This window comes from Centropristis striata, chromosome 1, assembly GCF_030273125.1.
Source record: "Centropristis striata isolate RG_2023a ecotype Rhode Island chromosome 1, C.striata_1.0, whole genome shotgun sequence".
Classification (NCBI taxonomy): Eukaryota; Metazoa; Chordata; class Actinopteri; order Perciformes; family Serranidae; genus Centropristis; species Centropristis striata.
In genome coordinates, this window is record NC_081517.1 from 24115989 (window position 1) to 24138015 (window position 22027).

The 22027-nt window shown below is 39.4% G+C and overlaps 1 protein-coding gene across 1 annotated transcript in view; it reads left to right on the top strand.

Moving 5' to 3' along the window:
- The window catches only part of LOC131973446 (teneurin-3), a 752262-nt gene that overhangs the window by 244340 nt on the left and 485895 nt on the right, over nt 1-22027 (top strand). The window contains exon 2 of the mRNA XM_059335452.1: nt 10710-10809. The gene's annotated coding sequence lies outside the window, so the exon portion shown is untranslated. The remainder of the gene's footprint in view (nt 1-10709; nt 10810-22027) is intronic.

The window sequence follows — 22027 nt, forward strand, 5'->3', positions numbered from 1 at the left end:
AACAGAGGAGAAGAAATCCCCAAGCAGGACAGAGAAGCTCCTGTCAGCCAGGTAGGACTGAAAAAACTTCAGGGCTGTGCCTTTGATGCCAACTTGGTGCTCAAGCCGAGACAGCAGGATCCTGTGATCCACCGTGTCAAAGGCTGCTGTGAGATCTAGGAGCACTAGGATCACAGGACTCCCTGAGTCAACGACTAGGAGCAGGTCGTTTAGCACTCTCAGCAGTGTAGTTTCTGTGCTGTGGGCTGTTCTGAAGCCAGACTGGAATTTTTCATAGATGTTGTTATTGGTGAGAAAGGCTTTCAGTTGGATGTAGACTTCTCGCTCGAGGAGTTTAGACAGGAAGGGTAGTTTAGAAATTGGTCTGAAGTTTGAGAGAATGGAGGGGTCGAGATTGGGTTTCTTTAGTATTGGCTGCACCACGGCGAACTTGAAGGCAGCCGGGACACAACCAGTGGAGAGGATGGAATTAAACAACAGTAGAAGGAAGGGGGCAACTGTGTTGAACTGTAGCATCCTTAAGTAGACGGGGGGTAGACAGTCAGAGGGGCAGTTAGAAGGCTGCAGGTGTCTGACTGCATCGGAGAGGGAGGATAGGGTAATGGGCTCAAACTGCTCGAAGACAGCCGGCTGGGGAAGGGGGGGAGGCGGGGGGAGGGGGCTGGCAGAGGTATCAGAGGGCCTGAGTGCTGCGATCTTGTCAGTGAAGAATTTTTGAAAGCTTTCACAGAGGGCAGGTGAGGGCACAACAGGGGATTCATTACGGGGATTTATGAGAGAATTTAGAGTATTAAAGAGAAACTGAGGTTTGTGACTGTTTCTGGAGACCAGGGTGGAAATGTACTGTGATTTGGCAGTTTTAACGGCTCGTTGGTAGTCCACGAGGCGACTTCGAAGGATTTGGAGGGACACGTGGAGGCGGTCCTTCTGCCACTTGCGCTCAGCCTGCCTACAGGAGCGTCTGAGGACACGCGTTGCATCATTGAGCCATGTGATCACTTTTTAATGTCAACACCACAATGCCTAAAAATAATAAACAGAAAAGAGGTGAAACAAGTTTGTCCTTCATCGTCCATCGCACCAATCTCTTTATTTTACCTTGTTGATCAATGGCATCACAATTACTGTGCTTTTAAAAGAAACATTGGTCACTCAGCTGCTTATCATTTTTGTGCTTTTATCCTTTAAGTTATTAGTGTTTATGTCTGAAGTCTGACTTTTTTCCCCAATGTAGGATTGTCCTACTCCCTGTGATTCCAAACAACAAATGATCGATCTAATAATTTTTCATCATTGAAATATAGACATTATAAGCTTCCTTCATTGTAAAAGATTAAAAATAGGATTTTTGGGGGGGTTGAAATATATACATCGGAAATACCGTCATACACTGTAATCCATGTTATGCTGGCCAGAAGGTATGAAGGCATTGAAAAATGGACACCACCCAAGCCTACATTTAATTCTTTAAACAAGTCTATAAACTATTTCTATTAACAACAATGTTAAAGAGAGATGACTCTTCCTACAGTGGCCTTCAGGGCTGATTGGTTTCATTCTGCTTTGTTATAATATTCCAGAAATTATTGAAAAAAGGGAAACAACTCCACTAGTCTTTAACCCTTTGGAGTTTGGGGCTATTTTGTCGGTTTTGGACTTCGTTCTGCCTGTATAAACCACTTAAAAATCTTTACCATAATGTGTTGGTATCATTGTTTTCAGCACAACCTCACCGATATGACCTGATTATTTTTTTCATTTTGACTTACTGGATCAACATTTTGAACACAAAAAACACACAAAAAAAAAACAACACACATAAAACACATAAAAACACACACACAAAAAACACACTCACAAAATTACACAAAAACACACAAAAACACACCAAAAACATTTTTTCTAACAAAAAACACACACAAATTTACACAAAAACAAACCGAAAACTTTAAACATTTTTTTACAAAAAACACACGAGAACACATAAAAACACACAAAAACACACAAAGGAATTACAAAGGACACAGATAAAACCACATAAATTACAAAAAGCACACAATAAAATAGTAAACACAAAAGATTGCATTACAAATGCTGAATGCACACTGCAAAATTAGAAAAATCTCTGCAAAAAAGTAAAATCATGTTACTACACTTGTTCAAGGTGTTTTTTTTACCTTTGCTGAAAAAGGGTTGATGCATTAAATTGGACATGGAAACCTCTGGAAAAGCCAAAACTTTAGAGAAAAGCTGACAGCAGGGCTGTCAAGCAGGGTGGCAAGTTTTTTTTTTTCGTGACTTCATGAAGAAGTCGTGCTCCGGCACTTTCCTGGACTCCAGAGGGTTAAGAACAGTACTTCCTGAATACTGTAAAATGTGCCTTTTGTTTGTGGAAACATTGTGTCACTGTTGTTTCTGGTTCTGCCTCCTCAAATTCATTAGTAACTGACCCAATGCTATTCATAATCCTCAACCAGAATAATTCCTGACCAATCAGAGGCAGAGCTCCTTTAGATCCCATAGACACGAAGCTGCATGTAAACACAGGCTAATGATGCTGGCAAGCTGCAACAGAAAGGGATGCGAACCACAATGATTATAATACAGAATTTAAACTGTGTGGTTAGAGAACAGGAAAGAGTGTAAGGTGTTGCATTTCAAGCAGACTATAAGCCAAATATAAGCTTACACAAACTTATTACAGGCAAGTATTAAATGAATTGCTTTTAACCATAAACAGTCAGCAATAAATGCACATGGAATTTATTTATTATAAGCTGTGATTATGAAACTGATCACATTCTTACACTGTGCTGCTAATGCATTTATAATACCCTGTAATTACTTATCTTACAGAATTTTACTTATACTGTTGTACAACTTTGAAAAAGACCAGCAGCAAACAAACAGTTTTCTTTTGCAATTACACAAATAATTTAACTGCAAGATTAGAATTTTGTCTTTGAATTTTGCCAGCCTTTTTGCTTGCGGTTGTGGCACAAATTTCACGTGTGGGCGGGTTCCTCAGGGTGCATTCCTATTGGCTAATGCATTTTGAATTTTGTCTTTGACTTTATTTTTTTTTTTTGTTTAAATTTTGTATTTCATATTTTGATTAATATTTTTTTATTTGAATTTGAAAAAGTTTTTTTTTAATTTTTTTTTAACATTTTGGCACAAATCTAACTCCACACATTTGTTGTGAAAATGCACAGCCACAGTTATACGTAATTGAGGTCAGTATAGGAGGGCAGTCCAGATGGCATTTTTAATCTCACTTTTTTCTGCTCAATACTTGTAGCCTGTTTGGTGAAATTTGGTATGGATATTCATGATCCCTAGAGGGTAACTCTTAATGATTTAACCCCCGGTATTTACCTCTAATGGAGCTATCAGGTCTCTATGTCTGTTTAAAATAAAGAAAACATTAAAATCTGATGAGCATGCTAAAAGAAAAGGCATATACTTTCTACACAGCGAACGATTCTACCATTAGCGCCTCCACCTCGTTGCATTATCTATTACAGTGGTTCTCAAATGGGGGTACGTGAGATTTTAAAATATACATTTAAAAAGTAGCATCCATGCAAAAATAATTTAAAAATAATAATTTAATAAATATTTTAGGAAAATATAAGTATAAATTCATAAAATTAATACCAGGATGGTTGGACCCAACCTGTCATATGCCACCTGGCATCACCTGTCAATCACTTGAAAACTCAAAGATGGAGTCGTGGTTGAAGCGCAGCAGTTATAGTTTTAAATGGTTATATCAGGGGTAGCTCTGGAGCCACAGGGTGCTCTTCAGGTCATCTGGAGTGGCTGCCTGTGAATGTGACCAAAAAATTATACAAAATAACAGTAATTTCTTTAAATTTAAATTTTAATTTATCATTGGTGTAGGCCCACATCAATTTGTATTCTTTAATTGTAAAAATGTTTATAAACAGCAGTAAAACTTTTTTTTTTTACATTTTAGTCAACTAAAATGTGCGTCATAGCTTATGAAAGTCTGCAGCCCGGCACCTTAACCTCTAAATTTTGCCAACTTCAAGTCTAGTTTTGAGTTTCCCTCACCAGGCTAGCTTTCCTAGAGGTTAGGATCGGGCTTGTAACTGGAGAGTCGCCGGTTTGAATCCCGGTACTGACAGGTACTGACAGGTCAAGGACTGAAGTGCCCTTGAGCAAGGCACCTAACCCCCCTGCACAGCTCCCCGGGCGCAGTAATGTGCTGCCCACTGCTCCTTGCATGGTGTGTTCACTTGTGTGTAAAAAAGGATGGGTTGAATGCAGAGGTTGAATTTCCCCATTGTGGGATTAATAAAGTAATTAATCTAATCTAATCTTATTTGCACCTGGGTCCATACTGCATTCTGACAAAACCATATTAATAACTACTCATTGTGACCTATTAGTAATGTTGGAAGGCTAATTTAGACTTCAATTAAGGCTGTTTTATGCTCATTGTAAGAAAAAAAAAATATGGCTCCTTTCCAAGATTTTTCTCTATTTTTGGCCAACAATGGCTCTTTTGTTAGTAAACGTTGCTGACCCCTGGGTTATATGGTCACTGTACTACATTAGTTTGAATCACTACATTTTTAGTGATGAGAAATATTTGCGATGAATTAAGTTATGGATTATTAACATTGAAAATGTTTGAAATATATATATATTTTATTTCAAATATTTGAATTTTGTATGTGTTTATCAGTTCCAAAGTTTCATAAATCAGACACTGATGGCACAGCGTTCTGTTTTTAAGTCTTTTCAAGTCTTTTCAACCAAAAATGCTTTGCAACGGTTAGGGGGTACTTGGCTAAAAATATTTCACAGGGGGAACATGCCTGAAAAAAGGTTGAGAACAACTGATCTATTACACCAGATATCTCATTTTCCAGTGAACAGATTGTCAGGCATTTTACTGAGCATACTCTAGATATTCTCTCAAGGGGATGAACTGTTTTAATGACTCTATGGCATTTACTCAAGTGCCAACCCCACTGCAAACATTTCATTTTTAACAGCGAGTAGGTCATTAACAATGGCAAAATCAATAGCCTGTTGTGTATGTCTCCTCCAACACATTTCTATTGTTAGGTGTTATGGCTTAATTATGCCTTAATTAATGCCTAAAGCTAACTAGCAAGCCTTTAGATATTAAGTCTTTTTCTGTACATTGGTGGATGATTACCCTAATTATTGGTGGTTAAGGTCTCTCCTTTATATTTTAAGTCTATTCAACAGCTCATTTGGACTAGTTCAGCCTGTAATGGCCTGATGAAATTACTCTGTAATGGCCTCATTTTTTCTCATCCATTATACTATCCTATTTATTTTATCCATGTGGAGAGGAAATTTCCTTTATTTCAAAGTAGACATACAATGCTCTTTTCCGGCTAATATTTGGGTTTTGGTTTTCTACTGGAACATGTTTGTTTTTTTTGTTTTTTTTAAATATATTATTTTTTTATTCTGTCTGTCTGAATACCTGTATTCACCCTCTGAAACACTTGGACCTGGGACTTGTATCTTTAAGTCCCCCTGCTAAAACAGGTCTACAAAATCAAAGGAATAAAAATGATAATAAACATTAAATATAAACAATCAAATATACATAAAAAGATTAAAAAACAATAAATAGAACAAGTATAAACCATAAAACTGTCATAATAAGATTATACAACACTAATAATAACATCCTACATAAAAGCTAGTTAAAATAGACAGATTTTTAGTTTAACCCTCTGGAGTCTCCAAAAGCGCCAAAGACTTCTTCATGACATCCAGACTAGAAAACAAAGCAGCGTGGAGCCCTACTGTAAATTTACCTCTAAAGTTCTGGCTGTAAACTCCATGAGGCCAGTTTCAGTTTGATGATGATATACCAAGTAAAACTGGAGACAAGCTCAAATATATTTAGTATAAAATGATAGAACTGGATGTAAACCCTCTTATGAGTTAGATTTGGAACCTTTGTTAACATTTGCAACATTTCAAATTCTTTATTGAGCATGATAGTGTTTTGAAAGTTAAAAAAAAAAAGATTAAAAATAGCTTTTTATGTTGGACTGAAGGACTGAAAAAGACACAAAATGACGAAAAAAAGACAAAGTGACCAAAAAAGACACAAAATGAGACAACGGAATGACCAAAAAAAACCCCACAGAAAACACAAAAAGACAAAACAACAAACAACAGAAACAACATGAGCAAAAACATTCACAATAAAGACACAAATGACCAAAAAAGACACAAAATGAGTAAAGAAATACACAAAATGACTAAAAAAGAAACAAAATGACTAAAGAAATACACAAAATGACTAAAAAGACACACAATGACAAAAAATACACAAAATTACCAGAAAAGACACAAAATAAGACTATGGAATGACCAAAAAAAACCCACAGAAGACACAAAAAGACAAAAAAAGACACAAAATAGCTAAAAAAGACACAAAATGACTCAGAAAGACAAGGATTCAAAAATGGACAAAATAGCCCAAGACTCCATAGAGTCAAAGTATCAATATCTTCTCAGATCCTCCAGCAGGCTGGACGAGCGTTTTGGAGTATAATGAGCGAATCTGCTCTGTGGAACAGCTAAAGAGATGAGTCAGAGGATCTGAGGGACCTTCCTGCTTCATAAGGCACAAACATCTCTGAGATGGAATGTGGTGCAAGGCCATGTAGTGCTTTATAAACGAATAAAAGGATTTAAAAATCAATGCAGAAAACTAACAGGCAGCCAGTGTAAAGATTTTAAGACAGGCGTAATGTGTGTGTGTAACTTCTGACTTCTTAATCAGAAGTCGTGCTGCAGAGTTCTGAATGTGCTGATTATTGTTTTCTTGTGCCGACCAGAAAAAAGAGCGTTACAGTAGCCCAGCCTGCTAGTTATAAAATAGTCATTAGTCTCTCCGTGTCGCTCAGAGAGAGAAACAGCTTCATTTCTTTTCATTTTTAAATGTATTTAAATAATAAAATTCTCTTTTAGTGGTCCTATGACCTGTCATATGTGATTCGTCGAAAATAAAATATCCCCTCTTGACTCCGATTTAGCCCAATTTAATTTATTTTGGAGGCCAGTTTCTCTCTCTGAGCTTTTGAACCAATAATAAGTACTTCTGCTTTGTCATGCTTACGCTTTAAAAAGTTCTGTGACATCCAGGCCTTAATATCTAAAATACAATCTAAAATGTATGTACCATCAATGCGGCTGGGGACTGTGACTGTAAGGGAGTGCAGCTGCACGTTCTGCTGTAGAAATCAATAATAAAAGCTTCTAAAAAATAAATTACACAATCAAATGTGTTTCTGCAGGAATCTGGTACAGGTTTGGAGAGAAATCCAAGCATCCAAGATCACAGGATTGATGTTAGCATGTTACTACATCAAATAAAATAGAATAGAATAGAGTCTTTATTGTCATTGCACATCAGGTATACAATGGAATCGCAGTGTTTCTCCGGCAAGTGCATAATAAATATAAAACCGGAATGAATTAGTTAATTTATATAGCAAAGTAATAAAATGGGTAAATATACACCCTCTTATATGTTATATTTGCAACCTTTGTTCACATTTGCAACATTTCAAATTCTTTATTGAGCATGATAGTGTTTTGAAAATTAAAAAAAAGATTAAAAATAGCTTTTTATGTTGGACTAAAGGACTAAAAAAAGACACAAAATGACCAAAAAAATACACAAAATGACAAAAAAAGAAACAAAATGACAAAAAAAATACACAAAATGACTAAAAAAAAGACACAAAATGACCAAAACAGACACAAAATGAGACAATGGAATGACCCAAAAAAAAACCATAGAACACACAAACAGACAAAAAAAGACACAAAATAACTAAAAAAGACACAACAACAGACACAACATGAGCAAAAAAATTCACAAAAAAGACACAAATGACCATTTACACATCATAGTACACACACACTTTATGAATGACACTGTGACTATTAGTTCTGCTTTTTTGAATGGTGTCTGGCGAAGATAGTAGGCTGTTCAATAAAGCTGCAGCTTGGCCAAGGCGCTCTCATTCTCATTCTCTTCTAGCTGTCATGATGCACAACCTGTTTACAGTTCCTGATTTTCTTCACATGACCGGAGGGCCTTCCGCTCTCACGTTCACTCTTTTAGCTCTCACATTCCCCTTTTCTTGTGAGAGAAACACAAGATAAAAACACTAAATCTGAGGGAAATGATCTTCTTAAATTAAGATTGTTAAATCTAGAAATAATCATGTTGAGCGCTTAAAATAAGAGATTAACTCCTAAAACAAGATAAATTAAAGCTGCAAGCAGCGATGAACCGGCCTGAGCAGTGACCTGACGATTATTTGGTTCTTATCAAGACAAAAAAAACTATAGATTTAGAAGTGTTAGATAATTTATCTTGTTTTAAGAGTTAATTTCTTATTTTCAGCGTTAAACATACTTATTTCTAGATTTAACAATCTAAATATAAGAAATCTTGTTTCACACAATTTCAAGATAATGAATTATTTTGCACAAACTATAAACAGGAATATTTTAAACACATGAAAACATGAAAAAAAAAAAGAATAACTGTAATTAGATTTCTTCTTCTGATGCTGGAAATTGGGTCATCACAGCATTTGTCAAATGAGAAAAAAAAATCACAAGAGGATAAAGGCACCGTTCACATTCTCTGATGTTATACTTTTATTACATTTATCGTGACTTGTCACACAGTTTCTTTGGCTGGACGCAGACACACACACACACACACACACACACACACACACACTCACACACACACACACACACACACACACACACACACACACACAACCTGACCTCTAATGACCAAGAATTGTGTTGTTTTTTTCTTTATTATTGGTGTAACAATGCTAATGGGCACGTTCCTAATGGCCACTGCTAATTTCAAGATTAATTTTTCTTTGCTTGATAGGCTAAAAGAAGGCTACACATAGCCAGTCTAATTGAGAGTGAAATGTTGGCTAGAATATATCAATAAAATGATGCCAGCAACTGTGGCTATGCAAAGATATGTCAAAGAAATGAAGCTTAACACCAAACGAACCAAGGTCCGAACCTTTTGCAGAGTGAAAACAACTTTTTTTATCGTTCAGACTTTCGTATCAATGACAGGAAGGTTTTTTCTTCTTCTGCTCTCGAATACCAACCACTCTCACGTATTGCTCATTAAGCTGGTGCTGCTGGTAGCAAAAGACCAGCAAAGTATACCACAGGTAAAAGGTGGCTCGCTGGATTCATTTAGTGTAAACACGTTAAGGAAGTACGTCAGTTGCCGGCCGGCCTAACAACGCAGCGTAACCAAAACAAAATGAGCCGCAGAAGTACACAGGGAGATGACGTGTCCACTAGAATTGTCTTGTAAAGTCCCTTTTTCCTTTTGCAATGTGAAACCAAAACCAACAGAACAAATGTATACAATGCATAGACTGTATATAAATAATGGACGTAGTCACAGTGACGTCACCCATTGGTTTGTGGACTGCCCGTTGGAAATCTCGAGTTCAGCGTTACACTCGTCGCCATCTTGCGTCGCCATCATGTTTCCGATACGCGGAGCAGACCATAATTGGACTGTGGCGGAGCGCGAGGGATCTGACGACACTGACTACACGCATCTCTACACCGGCAACCCGACTGAGAGAAGCCGCTGCTAATTCATGTTAGCATTAACTGGAGCATTAACTGAGATGTTAGTTTTGGCTAGCAAAAAAACAAAAACAAAATGTATCTTTCTTACCTCAGAAAACTGAGCAGCGACTCCTTGGAGTGTCTGTTAGTCCAACCAAACGCTGAACAAGACATTTTACTGAACAAAACTTTCAAATAAACAGTCATTAAGTGAAAATATAGTGTGAAAGGGTCAAAGTTATGAGACCAAACCGCTAAACGTCCTCTTTTCTATCTATATAACGTTATATATAACTTTATTGACACGTTGCCGTGGATACGCTCTGCTTCTCTCCTGGTGACGGCTCGCCTTGTCAGTGACCTGTCAATCAAAGCTAGAAACGCCCCAAATCATACGATTCTTTATCTTCTATTTTCTTCTAAATGGGGCCATTATTAGAACTATTGACATCAAATTGTCTTGAAGAAGATTTTTTACTAGCGATTGAGACCATAATGTTGTCCCTGAAAAATTTTTCTGAGGTAATAAATCAAGTGAGAAGTTTTCAAATTTAGCACTGAAATGAATGGGCAGATTTCTTTTGCAGCCAAACTTAGCACCCCCTATTGGAATTTTCGGTGAATTGCAGGCTTTATGCACTTCCTGGTGGCTTCCATGCTCAGGCACGGAGATTGCCGCCTGATACAATGTAACAGAACACGGACCTTGGTTTGGACTTTCAGGTGTGAAAACGCCCTAAGATTTTCAAATGGTATCTGTTGCTTGCTGGAATTATGACAGAAAATAGAATAGAAAGTATAATAGGTCCTTTTGACTCAAGTTTACTTCTTGAATTATGAATGCTAGCAAGAAATATAGATGCTTTACCTGGTAAGAACCTCTGCAAAGACATGTGACAGCCAACTGATTTCTCCCATATGTCAAATGTCAAATGACCCTTACTGAATTTGCAGGGGGCAACCAATTTGATATTGTTCGTTGAAGTTTGTTAGAAGTATGTCAACCTGATGTCTGTTTTTGTATTAAATTACAGATTAAAGTTGGAGTGCTGCTCCCTACTGATGAAATAGAACCAGAGGACTCCTGGCATTGGGAAACTCCACCAGAATTGACAGGAAGACTCCAGAACAAAGGTATGTGTACATAGACACAAACATATAGACGTGCACATACAGGAGCTGTGGCGATTGGCAGGAACTGTCACATCAAGCTGAAGCTGACCAAACAATGTGGTCACCAAGCTGTTTAGGTGTTCCCAGGATGACGTCATGACTCTATACCAAGTTTGGTTAAGATACGTTAAAGGGTTGCTGAGAAATGGGCTAACTTCCTGTTTGGCGACTTAGCCATTAAGTTTGACTGGTTGTCACGGCCAAGCACCTTTAGATTTCAAGAAGCTGTTGAATGCATTCGTGTGTCATGGATACCTTGTTTGTGAAAAACGGATGAACAGGTCAAAAGTTAATAAACAATCAGCTTTGACCTGTTGGTGGCGCTAGAGCTCTTGAGCTAGAGTTGATACACAGTATCACCACTTGAACCCAAGTAATGGGTGGTCTGCTGTTAAATTATTACAATATTGGGGAATTATTACATTATCAGGAATTGACTAATGAAGGCTAACCTGATAATGTAATAACCTCCCATTAATGTTATACTTTATTAAATTATTGGTAAAAAAAAAAAGTGTATTACATTATTGAGAAATGCACTTTATTACATTATCGGGAAGTTATTACATCATCAGGTTTTATTACATTTTCAATGGACTCAAGTGCAGATTTTCATTACATTATCGGGGTTATTACATTATCGGGAATTTATTACATTATCAGGTTCTACAATGTGTCTCAAATATGTACATGTAAAACATCAACAACTTTTCTGCACCCAGGTCCTCTTGGTCCTTGGTCTCTTTTGGTCCTTGGTGACCATCAATATAAAGACAAAAGTCAACTTTTAACTCAACTACTATTGATCCAGAACACCAATTAAATGCAGATTGGAAAGGAACCACACTTGCTTGCCAGCAAGTTATAATTATCTATCTTTAGTAGTGACAGCAGCATCCCTGCACCAGGGCTACTTTAACGCTTCATGTGACTGCTGCTCTTCCGTTGAAAGCCCCAAGTTTTCTGAACTCACACAGTCTAGCAGTCAACACACAACTTGTCCCCCAAAGAACAGTTTCAGTGCTGGGCATGATGTCAGTGACTGTGTCTTGAACAATACCAAACAATGACAAACCCCATCACTTAGTGTTGGTACGCTGGTGGTCTTCTCCTGGCCAGTGACGTGGCCTTGAAAAGCTATGGCACACTTTTTGGTTAAACTTTGAAACCAAGCTACTACAATTCCACCAATTTTACACCATTGTCTGCTAGAATGTAACACTGTTCACCTGCTCTACAGTTTTCTCTTTTTTTTTTTGTTAGGTTGTAATACTACTCCATCTGTAACAGCTGATTGGGCTGATTCAGATCAGATTTCCTTTATTGTCACTGCACAGAGTAACAAGTCGTCCAAAACGTATACTTAAACACACATACAATATGATAGAGGTGGACAGGACAGGGAGACAGAGATGGAAGAAAAAAAATACAGCACAACGTGAGGAGACAAAAGGAGGAAAAAGCAATGATAAAAACATTAGCAACATAAGAACATACACGATACACAATACACTTCACAACATGAACAGACTTGTGACTTATGACATGCAACAGAGAAGGGGGGGGGGCAGCATAGTCAAGGTGGTAACGGGTATGTATGCATATCTGTTTATGTGGAAGTTTGAGTATGTAAGTACCTAATCCAGTATATATATATGTATATATATATATATATAAGTACCTAATCCAGTATATATATATGTATATATATATATATATATATATATATATTAGTTAAAGGATTAGCATCAAGGCCCCATCTGCAGTGCTAATCCCCACTGTGAGACTGATCAAAATGCTTGCCACTCAGTATTTAATTGATTTGACCTGATACATGTATGAGCAGATAAGGTGTGAGTATGCTGCCACACTGAGAGCCCATGTTGACCTCCTCCCATATCAGTCAGCTCTGCAACTTTAGCAGGTTGACAACCTTCTAGCTATCATTATTTCAATGTGCCACAAGAATTGTATTTTTTGCTCTTCTTATTTTGTTTTTAACCTCAGCAAGAAGTGAATTTATGCTATATTCTATGTATTCTTCCTTGTCATTAACTCAGGTAGAGCATGGTTTATCTCATCCTGTGTGGAATTTACTCTTCTTTAATGCTGCAAGACATAATAATTCCACCTTTATCTGTTAAACACAGTAAATGAACATCAATGCACTGCTATTACTAATTACACCTTTATTTAAAAAAATAATGTCATGAGAGTAATTCAAATTTGTAGTACTATTAATAACATTGGATGTGAAAACATCTAATTAGCAATGAATCCTGATCCTCTCTTTGCCATCTCTGCTGATCTTTCATTTATAGACTCCACTCTTTTCTGTAATTCTGCTAATTTTGATTCCTTTCTTTTTTGCTCTCTGTAAATACACTTATTTTATTTATCCTCTCCTTTTGCCACTGCTGAACAGGAAACCTGCTGAGAAGCAGTCTCTCAAACTGAGCCAGCCCTTTGAAAACTGACCTTTTTAACGTTCGTTACATCTGAGCACACTGCTGTGCTTGTAACTCAAACTTTTATAACTAAAATGAAAGTTAAGTAAAAGATGTTCCATCAAAGAGTTGTATAACCTTCTTTTTCCAGTTGTTACATCACACAATATTATTATTAAGAAGTGAACAGAACAGAGTGGTAAGGCCTTGTAAGATCACATTGTGAACTAGTGAATGTAAGGGCTGGGCCAATTGTGCTTGTCAGACTCATGTGTTCTCAGCCTTGCTTTCTCTCTCTTCCTCAAAGCACTTCACATGAGAAGCAAATGGGGTGCATTTCAGAACCATCATTAAAAAATCATTATCATCTCTCATCTCTCCCTGACCTTTCACTCAGTAAGCCGGGCATTCATTTGGAATCAAAAAGTTCACAGCCATCTATCAATCGGTACATCAAACCAACAATCTCCATGCAATATTTTTTTAATCAAAGTCCTCCAGAAAATGTGTTGCTACTAGAAATCTGATAAAGTTCTTAAGTGCCATGTGTAATTATTATTAATTTTCCCTTAATTTAACCAGGAAGTCCCACTGAGATTGTTTTTTTTTTTTTTTTTACAAGAGGGACTTGGCAAACATAGCAGCCTTAAAAAATCACAGACATCAAGTATACAACATGATTAAAGCACAATCGCAAAATAATGGACAGCTATTTAAACACACAATGGATTCTCAAGAAAAACAATTGCATCCCTCTGTCACCACATTCTTTATGATCCTCTTTAAGTCGTTATGCAATATAAGTGCATCTAATTTTAGCTTGTTTTGAAGCCCAAGGTGTCAGGCTGGGCTCAAGTCAGGACTCAGATGCAGAGCAGGTGAACTTAATGTTTCTTTATTTAAAAAAAGCAGCTGAGAAAATCCTCTCAGAGTGAAAGCAAAGGGCTTTGAAACCCCTGACTAAGAGTAGAAACCAAACAAAGAAAAGTCGCTCCAAAGGAGGAATAACACTGAAACCTAATAAACTAAGTAGATGAATCCTAATCTAAGAAAAAGGGGATACTAACTAAACACTCAGGGGAAAAGCAATAAAATAAATACTTATACAAACAAAAGGTGCTCCAAAAGAGAGGTACAAAACCTGATAGGAATAATAAAGGATTTTACAAAATACTAAGAAATACTCGATAAGGACTAAAGGGGGAAAAACAATAAATTACATTACATTACATTACATGTCATTTAGCAGACGCTTTTGTCCAAAGCGACTTACAATAAGTGCATTCAACCTGATGGTACTAGACATAGACCATAGGAATCGAGTAAGTACATAACTTTAAGAGCTAACTGTCATTGCTAAGGAGTGCTATATGTTAAAGAAGAAAAGAAGAGAAAAGAATAAGAATTTTTTTTTTTTTTTTTTTTTTTTAATATATATATCTGTTAGGTGACCATGACTTAACCGAGGTATTGTTGGAAGAGATAGGTCTTCAGCCTGCGGCGGAAGATGTACAGGCTGTCTGAGGTCCTGATGTCGGTGGGGAGCTCGTTCCACCATTTGGGAGCCAAGACAGAGAAAAGTCTGGAAGTGGTTTTGAGGCGAGTTGACCCACGCAAGGTGGGAGTCGCCAGCTGTTTGGCTGATGCAGAGCGGAGAGGACGGGCAGGAGTGTAGAGTTTGACAAGGTCCTGGATGTAAGTAGGACCTGAACCGTTAGCAGCAGAGTACGCCAGAGCTAGAGTCTTGAAGCGTATCCGCGCAGCCACTGGTAGCCAGTGGAGGGAGCGGAGGAGGGGTGTTGTGTGTGAAAATTTGGGAAGATTGAAGACCAATCGAGCAGCTGCATTCTGGATGAGTTGTAGAGGTCGGATGGCTTTGGCAGGCAGACCTGCCATGAAGGAGTTGCAGTAGTCCAGGCGTGAGATGACCAGTGCCTGGACCAGGACCTGAGCTGCCTTCTGGGTGAGAAACGGGTGGATTCTCCTGATGTTATGCAGCAAGAATCTGCAAGATCTGGTAGTGGTGGTGATGTTTGTTGAGAGGGACAGTTGGTTGTCAAGAGTTACGCCAAGGTTTTTGGCGGTTTCTGTGGAGGCAACCACTGTGTCCTGGACAGTGATGTGGAAGTCAGTGGTGGGAGAGCCCTTCCCTGGGAGGTAAAGTAGCTCAGTCTTTCCCAGGTTGAGTTTGAGGTGGTGCGAGGACATCCACTGGGAGATGTCGGCCAGACATGCAGAGATACGTGCTGCTGCACGTGTTTCAGACTGGGGAAATGAGAAGATTAGCTGGGTGTCGTCGGCATAGCTATGATAGGAGAAGCCATGCGAGTGGATGAGGGAGCCAAGGGAGTTGGTGTAAATCGAGAAGAGGAGCGGACCAAGGACCGAGCCTTGAGGGACCCCGGTGGTGAGTAGACAGGGTTCTGAAACAGAACCCCTCCAAGTTACACGGAAGGTGCGGTCCTTGAGATAGGATTTGAGCAGAGAGAGGGCAGAGCCAGATACTCCAAGGTGGTGAAGGGTGGAGATGAGGATCTGGTGATCCACAGTGTCAAAAGCTGCAGAAAGGTCCAGTAGAACCACAACAGATGAGAGAGAGGCCGCCTTCGCCTTGTGAAGCTGTTCAGTCACAGCGAGAAGGGCAGTCTCTGTTGAGTGGCCCTTCTTGAAACCAGACTGGTGAGGGTCAAGGAGGTTGTTCCCATGCAGATAGGAGGACAGCTGATTGAAGATAGCCCGTTCCAGAGTTTTGGAGAGGAACGGCAGTCTGTAATTGTCCACTAAGGATGGGTCGAGGGTGGATCTCTTTAGGAGAGGATTCACCCTTGCTTCCTTCAGAGAGTTAGGAAAGCAGCCAGTAGTCAAGGAAGTGTTGACAAGATGGGAGAGGAACGGGAGGAGATCCGGAGCAATAGACTGAAACAGGTGGGAGGGAATAGGATCCAGCTGACAAGTGGTAGGACGGGCAGAGGTTACAAGGCTGAGCACTTGAGGAGGAGACAGTGGAGTGAATGCTGAGAGGGAGGGAGACACTGATGGGGAGGGAGGAGAGGCAGGTTGTGAGACTGGATGGGTAAATGACGAGCGTATGTCCTCAATCTTTTTCAGGAAATGGTTGACAAAGTGGGTTGGTAGGAGGGAGGAGGTAGGAGGGGGAGTTGGAGGGACCAGGAGGTTTGTAAAGATGGAGTAGAGCTTCTTGGGGTTGGAGAATGAGGATTGGATTTTGGTCTGATAGAAAGAGCTTTTTTCAGCTGAGATTAAAGATGAGAAGGCAGCAAGAAGAGATTGGTAGTTGTGTAGGTCCTCAGGGTGTTTAGTTTTCTGCCACTTCCGTTCTGCTGCCCGTAGGGGAGCTCTGGTGGCACGCACAGAGTCCGACAGCCAAGGGGCAGGGGAGGACTTGCGCACTTTCCGAGGAGTGAGAGGACAGAGTGAGTCAAGAGAGGAGGAGAGGGTGGCAAGGAGAGTGTCGGTTGCAGAGTTGGGCTGCAGAAGTGAGAATGAGTCCGATGAAGGGAGGGATGAGAGAACAGTTGAGGCCAGAGCAGGAGGAGAGGGAGAGCGAATGTTGCGGCGGACCAGTGCAGTATCTGTCGGTGAGAACAGACAGTCCGATCGGGAGAGTGGGATAAAGAACACAAGATCACTCCAAAGGGAGGAAAAGCAAAACGGCTGACTCAAAATGCTATGAAACATAAGAACTGCGCTATACTAATAAATTACAACGAAAAAAATCACTCTTGCAAGGAATACAAAAAGGTGAAACAAGACAAGCTGTGGCTGTGGCAAGAACGAGATTACTGGCTCATATGGTGACAGGGTGACTATTGGAACACATGGAGGGAAGGGAGCACCAGGTAAACACAGACTATTGGAAAACATGGAGGGAAGGGAGCACCAGGTGAACACAGACTATTGGAACACATGGAGGGAAGGGAGCACCAGGTGAACACAATCGGTAATTAGGGGAGACAATCAGACAGATGACACACAGGGAAGGGCAAGTGACCTGAAACGAGAGGAGAGTTACTATTTCAAAATAAAACAGGAAATAACTAGCCTGGCTGACACCAGACTATTTTCAAATGAGGTCTAGTCTGGCAACCAACAATGCATTTCTCCGTAGAGGAGGTGTGGTTTACGATCCTCCGGAGCCGTTTATTGGGCGCTTAGAATGTCTATCAAAAGCGTCTGTTGGTAGCTCTTAGCCAATCGTATCAGTTATACCAGATGACGTAGTAGAGCTACAGAAATGGATGTTTGTTGTGTGTGTGTCTGTGAGAGAGTGTTGCTTGCTGCTTTGCTTCTCCAGTTCTCGCTTTCTGCAAGATTATTTATTTCCACGCTTTATTCCCCCTCATGTCATTCAGCCACACACATCCACTGATTTTATGGGCAATAAACAAGCTGCTGCGGGTCTCTCGGGGGCTCCGCTGTCCCCCGGCTCGTAGCGCTAGCGGCGCTAATAGCCCCGCTACCGGTGAGCCGGGGGACAGCGGAGCCGCCGAGAGACCTTTCGCCTTTCAACTTTCACTCTAAACTATTTAAAACGCCGTCTACAGCTAAAGAGAGTTTCGCGTCTGCTGCAGCCATGTTGGATCCGTAAGAAAACTACAAGCTTCCAAGTGCCGAGTAGTACGCGTCATCGTCTTGCCATCCCTCCCCGCTCTGTGATTGGATCCCTAAAACAGGGCTAAGAAACGGGCCTGGTTGCCAGACTGGATGGAGGTTCGAAATTAAATTCGAGCGCGCAAGGCAGTATGGGTATACCCAGGCTAGGAAATAACAAGACCAGAACACAAAATAAAACATCACCTCATCGCAGTGTGACACAAGGTGGATCATAGAAAAATACAGTTATCCACAGATGTGTCAGTACAGTAAAGAGCAACAAATAGTTCTAGTTCATACAATAAATCCCAGTTTGTCAGGTTTTGTATGTAACATGTTGCAAATGAAAACCATCAACAGTTATTTTATAAATATCAACTGATTTTTGTATCCTTATCTCTTTAGCAACCTTTTGACCTCTAAGAATGTAAGTGGTGGTCAGCCCACACACATTTATTTTAAAAATGCACACTCTCGTGGAAGAAAAAAATAAAACTTTAGCAAATAAATGCTATTAAAATGCATCTAAATTGATTATTTGAGCTTGAACTGAGCTTGATTTACGAGTCAATCTATGCTCCAACCCTTAATGATGGTCATGAGCTTTGGGCATCTGATTTGAGTTTCCTCTGTAAGGTGGCTGGGGTGAGGAGCTCAGACATTCAAGGGGAGATTCAAGGAGCCGCTGCTCCTTCGCATTGAAAGGAACAAGCTAGGTTTGGGTATCTGGTAAGGATGCCTCCTGGGTGCCTCCTGTTAGAGGTGTTTTGGGCACGTACAACTGGTAAGAGGCCCAGAGGAAGACTAAGAACACGCTGAAGAGATTATATATCTGGCAAGGTGGCAAAACCTTGAGGTCCCTCAGGAAGAGCTGGAAAACGTTGCTGCTGCCCCCGCGACCCAGCCCTGGAAAAGCAGAAGAATGGATAAATGAATGGATGGTTTGCTGGATCCAGGTTCTTATCATTTGACTGATGTAGTGTTCCCCACAGCGCTTACATATGATTCCATAAAGCGCTGAAGTCTCTCGCCTGGATTCCACTGGATGCGTAACGGCTGCAGATCCGTTGTCGGAGCCGTTACGCACCCATTATAATCAATGTGTGAGATTCCACCGACTGCAGATCCGCTGCGTAATGAGTCCGACAACGCAGGGCCATCCGACAGCCCTCGCAACACTTGCGCAGAGCTTCTATTTTTGTCGGACGACGGAGCACTACGCATAAATTCAGCACAGAGCAGATCGTTCGGGACAGGAAGTCTTGCACAGACACAAAATAAAACACCGGTATATTTTCAAAATAAAATACCTCGTTAGCGCTCGTTAAGACGGAGTTGCTGGATTTGTCTCCAGTCATTAACGAGGAGATGTTGATTATCTTCCAGTTATATCAATTGATTAGGCGTGAATTCGCGAGATCTCGTGCGTCCTCGGGACTCTGCTGTCCGCAACAGCTCCGACACAGACGGATCCGGTGGGTGTTGACGGACTGCGTAGATACGCAGCCGTTGCGGACAGACCCCTGTCGGAGTAGTTACGCATCCAGTGGAATCCAGGCGTCAGAGGTCCTGCCTTTAGTTAGGGTGTCCCATCAAGTCAAGTCAAGTCAAGTCAATTTTATTTATATAGCCCAAAATCAGAAATCACAGATTTGCCTCAATGGGTTTTACAGACTGTACATGGTACGACATCCTCTGTCCTTAGACCCTCACATCGGCCAGGGGAAAACTCCTTAAAAAAAACCTTTTTGCAGGGGAAAAAAAGAAGAAGAAACCTCAGGGAGAGACAGAGGAAGGACCCATCTCCCAGGACGGACAGACGTGCAATAGATGTCGTTGTACAGATCAACAGAGAGGAATAGAGTAGATAGAGGTTGGGGGGGAGAGGGAGGGAGGATAGAGAGATGATTGAGAGAGAAACAGAAAGAGGAGCAGGAGTTCTGGGAGGGGCACAGCAGCAGGTGATGAAGCGCCACCATTGGCCAGTAGTGATGGTGAGTGGACCAGGAGAGGAGCATTCACATCTGGGGCCAAACCAGATCCACAGCAGTGAGACCAGCAGGAGTGATGCCGAGCAGGACCACAGCTCCACACCCTCTGAAAGAGAGAGCAAAGAAAAGTGCGAGTACTCTGGAAATACATACAATAATACACAGGACAAGATGATACTATCTGTTGTGCCATAGTCCTAGGGAGTGGACACACCCCTGTCCACACCACCACTGCAAGTACCATGCGACCCCCACCAACGAATAAGGCTGTGACGAGCCTCACAAAGATTTAGAATTGTTAGGTGGGTTGTGGTTTTTGTTTGTACTGACACCTTGCAACTTGAATATAATCAAAGTACTTCAGACATTATCTGCACTGCAAAAACCAAGTGACAAAAAATAAGAAATAAATACCTAGAATTAAGCAAATACATGTTTGAAACAAGTAAAGGTAACACTTTATAATAACCATAGTTAAAAAATGGTAAACAGATGTATTTTTTTTATTTATTTTATTCATGTTTAATCATCATTTATAAACCGTTTATAGGCCATTTAGAATGGTAAATACATTTTTTTTTATGTTTAATTAACTAAATAATTTATAAATGGCTAATAGATGATATATTAATGTAAATGTATAGTCACTTTACCATTAACAAACAATTAAATCATAATTTATAGTTCATTAATAGTTTTAGTTTCACTCATTATTACATTTTTAACACCATATTAAGTATGTTACTGATTTTGAAATGATTGATATACCTTAAAGAAAATGATTGAAACCATTTAAAGATTAAATATGTATAGCACTTTGTAAATGGTTAATAATTGGTTTATATACCATCTATAAGCATTACTTAGATGGTTATTGTAAAGTGTTACCCAAGTAAAGTTATCTGCCAGTGCAGTAAATGTTTCTTTGTAAGAATTCTTTAAATAAGTAAAAAAAATCTAGGAACTGGAAAAACCAATGATGGCTTCAAATAAACCCAAATATACTTGTTTTGAGCAACTGTGGCTTGAATAGCCAGACTGTAGTAACATTAAATTAAGCCAGCAATACTTGAAACAAGCACATTTTAGTGGGTTAGAAAATGCTAAAACTCTCAACTGGAACCAATATTATCGGTAGCAGCTTACCATATTCAACAGTTGAATAGCTTGAAAAAGCATGAAAAAGCTCACAATGTCAATCCTAAAAAGAAGTATTTAAACAACAAGATGATTAAATAAGTACATAATAGTAATACTAATAATTAAATAAGCACATACAGTTATGGTCAGTAGGTAAATTATACTCAAAACAATATAACTACTATTGCTAGATATAAGAAGAAAATACTTGGTAAGCTTTATGTTTTTTGCAGTGTCAGTAACCTGTATCTGCCACGTGGGAGGAATTCTGTTTTTCACTCTTTTTTTATCCATTGGCCTGGAGTCTACCTTGGACTTGCTGGTCTTCTGCTCTGTGTAGAAGGGTATTAAACGATGGTCGAGGTTTCCTGTACACTGTGGCACAGGCCTTTATGTTCACTTAAGGGTTTATCCTCATGATAATCCCTTGCTTCACCAGTTTTTCAAAAATGTCCACTTGTGGAAGTTGTTCTGTTCTGACATACTAAATATAATGTTAGCATTATACAACTATTTGTTTACATTTTCTTTTGGTAGGTTGTGAGAACTTACATTGTTCAAGAGCAATACATTAAAAAAAGATATTCAAGTAATTTCTTTCACTGATATGGGTCTTTTCAGCATTATACACTTATTACATACACGTTATATACATTATACACATATAGAATGTAGAACATGAGCATGATGCTGTTAATCCTTAGAAGGCTAAGCATTCATATTACTTAAACCTTTGGAGTTTGGGGCTATTTTGTTGGTTTCTGACTTTAAGTGGTATAAACCACTTAAAAATCTTTACCATGACGTGTTGGTATCATTGTTTTCAGCACAACCTCACCTATATGACCTGATTATTTTTTCATTTTGACATACTGATCAACATTTTGAACACAAAAAAAACACAAAAAAATACACATAAAACACATAAAGCATGAAAAACAAACCAAACACACACACAAAATTACAAAAAACACATACAAACACACT